The sequence below is a fragment of the Doryrhamphus excisus genome, chromosome 15 (genome assembly GCF_030265055.1).
Source record: "Doryrhamphus excisus isolate RoL2022-K1 chromosome 15, RoL_Dexc_1.0, whole genome shotgun sequence".
Taxonomy (NCBI): domain Eukaryota; kingdom Metazoa; phylum Chordata; class Actinopteri; order Syngnathiformes; family Syngnathidae; genus Doryrhamphus; species Doryrhamphus excisus.
In genome coordinates this window covers 12,238,386-12,244,429 of record NC_080480.1, presented here as the reverse complement: position 1 = coordinate 12,244,429, position 6,044 = coordinate 12,238,386, and positions in this window count along the sequence as shown.

The window sequence follows — 6,044 nt, the reverse complement described above, 5'->3', positions numbered from 1 at the left end:
CACCAGAAATGTCAAGTTCTCTTCCTCGGTCAGCCATTGTGGCTTGCAAGCAGTTTTTGCTCTGATCAACCAATCATAGGATGGTAAAAGATGTCAAGGTGGGCCAGCTAGCTGGCCCTGAGAGGCGTACACATATCTATTATTGACCTCTTATTGCTCTTTACCTGCGAAATGCGAACTAAAATGTTGCGTAGAGTAAAAATACATACTTTTAGAAGGTACTACATGTTTGTGTGTGTAGCACAGGTGATGTAATCAGTGCAGAAGTGGACATATTTTTATTTTGAAATAAATGAATCTATGATGAGGTACATCAGGTTAGCATGTGTGTTCCTATAGTCTATAGTGTGTGTGTGTGTCAGTGTGGGTGGCAGTCCAGCACTGCTACTATCAGTTTGCTGGTGTGCTGTGTTTGTGTGTGCTGGGGTTAGAGCCACGCGCTTACTGCACTAACACACACACACACACACACACACTTGGACACACGATTTAAAAAAAAAAAAAAAAAAGTACAGAGGCTCTATTCATTCCGGCTAATGAAAGCAGACAGGCTGAGGGAAGCTGCACGTGTGTGTGTATGTGTGTGTGTGTGTGTGTGTGTGTGTAGTCAACACATTCCCAACATTCCAGCACTTCCCGAAGAGGCATAAAATATTACCCACTCCCCCCCAACAGTTTTATGAGTCTGCAGGGGTTTGCCTGCTTTTTCACTTTTGCTTTTTCCTTTTGCTGCTTTCCTTTTTCTTTGTTTTTTTTTTCCTTATCTTTCATTCCTGTAGCGACGAGATAACCACGACGTGTCGGTGTATAAAGACACATATTTATGTCTGCTTTAGACCACTCACTTCTTATTACTATTATTATTATTATTATTATGGGGCTTCCAAAATACACACTGATTTAATTAACTGAATTTAATAAAATATATTTAAATTGTTTACTAGAATTAAAATTGCATACCTGTATATCTATGTAGAATTTCACATCATTGGGATACACCTATCCTAAAAAAAAACAAAAAAAAACAACATTGCATGGTTGGATATACATGCTATGATCATGCATTAACATGTACACTGATGACATAGTATGTATATGTTACCATCATATGATATGATAACATACTATGCTAGTTCCGTCAACATCAACAGCAGCGTAGATACAGCGACAACACTTACGATGTCGACTCTCATTGGATGGCTGTGTCTTCCAGCACAAGACGTGTGCTGTATCGCTGTATCTGTGTTGCTGTTGTTGACAGAACTAGCATAAGTATGTGTATCAAGAAGTTTCAAAATACTACAACTATACTATCAGTGTACATGTGGATGCATGACCACAGCAAGTACTATATCCAACCATGCAACGTTGTAAGAGGTGTGTCCCAATGATGTTCATTGTTAGCTAGTTCATATTAACTAATTTTTTTGTGTTATAATGCACAGAATAATTGTGAATGATGGGCAAAATTTCTCCTTTTTAAAAAAAAATTGCATAAGGAAAAGAAATTGTATCTACATTTGGCTCATCGGACGTATCCTTCTGATGTAACATTCCTGATGTTCAATGGTTTGAATGTTTATTAACGCGTATTAGTTGGAATTATCTTCATCTTTCCCTTTTCTCACAGTGTGGCGTCACGTGAGCCACAGATAGATGTAGGGCCCCCTTTTAGCAAACACGGCAATGTCCTCTAGAAAAGGGGGCCCACCCCATCCTTCACCCCCCACCCCCCTCCCCCCCCACACACACATACCCTCCAGCCGTAATAATGGAGTACAATTTGGCTGAGAAGTTGTCAAGCAAATACGCTGCAAATGGCTTTTTTATACGTCCGCCTTCAGTTAGGCCCCCCAACCCCCCCAGCCTCCCCTCCGTAGTCTCTTCATTTACTGGGATCCACACCATGGCAACATCTTGTCACCTTGGGGGAGGTTCTCATGATGTCATCACAGTGCGGTGATTAATGATGATAGTTTGAGATTTTTTTATTTGGATGTAATTGGAATTTATTCAAAATTTTGTTTTGGATTTTTTTCATGCTGCATATGCCGTATTTTATTCTATTTTTGTAATATTTTGTTGTATTTTACTTTAGTGTAATTGTTTTTATTTTACTTATTTACTTGAAATTAATTTCATTTTTATTTTTTAAGGTTTTATTTAGTTTGTATATTATTTAGTTTTGCTATTTTCCATGAGAGCATCACAGGGTCAGTGGGCCGTGGTGGATTTAGTGTGAGAACATTTCAACCGTTACTTGTCTCGCTTTTGCCTCGCTCACAATCTTGTGTTGTGTGACAAAAGGGGTCATCCCCCCTGTGACCTCTGACCTTGGTCGTGGCCTTTAGGAGACAAAGAAAATGTCTTCCTGTCTTAACCGAGCTTTAAGAATAGCTCGTAAATGAGGGCTCGGCCTCCTAAAGGAAAAAGTCTTCGGCTATTGTGTTGGTGATCGTCGGTATAGACGCGTGATGGATGGAGGAAGTGAACATGTGACGTTTGATGGACGTCTAAATGGACGCCTTAATAGGGTTTGTGATGGATAGGTCGGAAAGCAACACTTTGGTTGTTCACACCAGAGAGGATGTGACTTGTTTACGCTTTTGGACGGAGAATGAAGAGGGTGAAAATATCTTGTTTACACGCCATATGCTGTTTTTATATGATTGTTTTTCACCATCATGTTATGGTATGGTTAGCATGTTAGCCTTCCCCCAGTAGTCTCTTCATTTACTGGGATCCACACCATGGCAACAACATATTGTCAACATACTGTCATCACAGTGCAGTGATTGATGATGGTAGTTTGAGATTTTTTATTTGGATGTAATTGGAATTTATTTAGGGCGGCACGGCGGTCCAGTGGTTAGAGCGCGGACCTCACAGCTAGGAGACCAGGGTTCAATTCCACCCTCGGCCATCTCTGTGTGGAGTTTGCATGTTCTCTCCGTGCATGCGTGGGTTTTCTCCGGGTACTCCGGTTTCCTCCCACTTTCCAAAAACATGCTAGGATAATTAGCGACTCCAAATTGTCCATAGGTATGAATGTGAGTGTGAATGGTTGTTTGTCTATATGTGCCCTGTGATTGGCTGCCGACCAGTCCAGGGCCCGAAGACAGCTGGGATAGGCTCCAGCACCCCCCGTGACCCTCGTGAGGAAAAGCGGTAGAAAATGAATGAATGAATGGAATTTATTTAAAACTTTGTTGTTTTTGATTTTTTCAAATTAATTGTTAGGAATTTGTTTTTATTTTACTTGTTTTATTTACTTGAAATAAATTTCATTTTTATTTTTTATGGTTTTATTTAGTTTGGTTAGGAGATCTAGGTTGAAATATGTGGAGTTTCTCCCCGTGGGTTCTCTGTTTTTTCCAAAAAAAAAAAAGTTGGAAAAGTTAGTTGTCCATAGGTATGAATGTAAGTGTGCCTAGCGACCAGTCCAGGGTGTACCATGCTGGGAATTTGTCTCCCAATTGTTTTGCCCTCTGCTGACTGTATGTGGACTAGTGTCAAAAGTAAGTCATGTGTGAAGACCCATGCATTCCACAGTGAAGAAGAAAAGATCTACTTTGGAAGAAATAAGCGCATCATTGCCATCCGCACCAGTCAATGGTCTTCATTCTGCTGGCACGTTGAAAACCATTAGTGCTGGTCCAGCAGCACGCTGACTTGACAGCTATGTCAACACTTAGCGAGTGGACAAGTGTTGGCAGCAGCTGAACGCTCAGCTGGGAAAAGAATGGCTGAGCCCAGGGAAAGTGGAGCTGGGACGGGAGGTGACTGAAGGGTCATGGGTGGGGGGGGCATGGATGGGTATGTACGCATGTATAAAAGATGCTTGACATAGGTTGCCACCTTTTCAGTCTTTTCATATGAAGTGCAGGTGTACGTATTGTACCGTCACACAAGATACATCCATAAAATAAAACCTCTAGTGTCCTAGTGCTGGCAACTTCATATTTTTGTTTCCAAGTATTCTATTTCATTGGCTCAGCAGCAGCAGTTTGGTCTGTGGCTGCTTTAATTCCAAAGTATGGACCAGTATGGGGAGGTTGCCAGTTGGCTTTGCTGTGGACTGTCCTTGAATAGGGAACATTCATATCCACTGTCTCCGCTATGCTCCACAAAAATTATTTTATCAACTATAAACATTTTTGATTATTTATTTCTGTTCTGGCTGTCAAAAAACAACTATTTGCAATTTCATCCCTCATGCAATACTACTACTACAGCTACTACAATAATAATAACAAAAGGTGACCTTTGCATTCTCAGGCTCTGATAATAAATGCCATAAAACAATAACTCTAGCCAACACAATATAAATATATACTATATCAAAGCATAAAAGTATAAAATGCTACCAAAAAAATCTAATAAAATATACACACATTTACAATCAATAGTAATAATAACCATGATAGTCAAGGAACAACATTTTCAAGCAAAATGTAATTGTAAAAAATAATTGTACCAATAATTGTAGGATACACAATTTATACCCGTATAAAATGAGAAATACTTCAACTACTACTAATAATAATAATAAATGAACACATTATAAATAAAGCAAAAGTCAACCATAAAAAAAACTACATTATCAGTACTGTAAAGCTTAAGTCAACGATTTTCAACCACGGCACACTAAATCGTACCGTGAGGAATTATCCAATATCATAAAAAAATAATTTATTAATCATTTTCTGCAAATATTATGCCATTGTTGAGTGTGCGTGGTGTAAAGACTGGCAGAGCAATGTAATATTCGTCCGTGTGGCAACACGTAGTTGATTGCCTCGTTCCTTCAATAGGTTGAAAAACACCGTCTTAAATAGACGTAGAAATGTTCCCAATTATTCAAATAATATACAAAAAATCAAGCAAAATTATGTATTTTAGATGTTACAATTAAAACAAGCAAACCCAAAGCCATAATCATGTATGATATGATGTCATGTATAATATTGAGTCACATGTTTTTATGCGCACGTGAGATGAGCTGATGAGGCAACGCTTGCGATGACGTCATGCCATTTAATAAACTAACCGGACTTGCCGTAATTGAGTTTAATGACGTGATCGTCATTCATTTGGTGGCTTGCTAGAGCAAATTAGCATCGTTTAGACACGCTAACAAATGCCTGATGAGACTCAATGAGCTCAGTGAATGAATCACGTGACAGGGCTAATGCAACATCTCTGTTGGACAAATGCTGCCCCCTAGTGGAAGAATTGAGAAGTTGACAGTTGACCAAACGAATCCAAAGTACGGTAGAGCATCGAGTCCGTAAGACTCTCCAAAGATAATAAGGAAGTGAAGTCGACCGGCAAACTCTACTTAAAATCTCATCACAGCGTCCACAAGGGCTGAATATGCACAGACGCCTAAATGGAGAAAAATAGATCAAGTTATGGGAGGAAATATAGTCATAAAATAACATTTGTTAGACTGGGAAGGATGTGGGACCATACAGTAACACATGACAGAGCTTTTACTGACTGCTGTGAGAAATTTTCTTTGTTTGGATTTTCTCAAAATTACAGCTGTTTTGCTGTTTTTTTGTGTTTTTATTTGTTTTAATATTCCAATAATATTACAACTTTATTCATAGTTTTGTTTCTCATAATATATTACATTTTCTGATTGGATTACAGCTTTTTTCTGTACCTTTCAACCTTTTAGAATATTCCATGAGGAAAAACAAAACAGCTATGGTCCACAAATGGCACCCGGGCTGCACTTTAGCAACCAATGAATTTAAATGGGGCCTGAGGGAGCTTAGACTCATTCATTCATTTTGTACCGCTTATCCTCACGAGGGTCGCAGGGGGTGCTGGAGCCTATCCCAGCTGTCTCCGGGCGAGAGACGGGGTACACCCTGGACTGGTGGCCAGCCAATCATGGAGCTTAGATATACCTTTAAAATAATATATTATTTTATTGGTAATTTTTTTTTTTTACAATATTTTAATTTTATTTAGGTCATTTTATTTTTTAGCTTCTTGATTTTTATTGTATTCATTTTCTTTTTAGGTTTTTT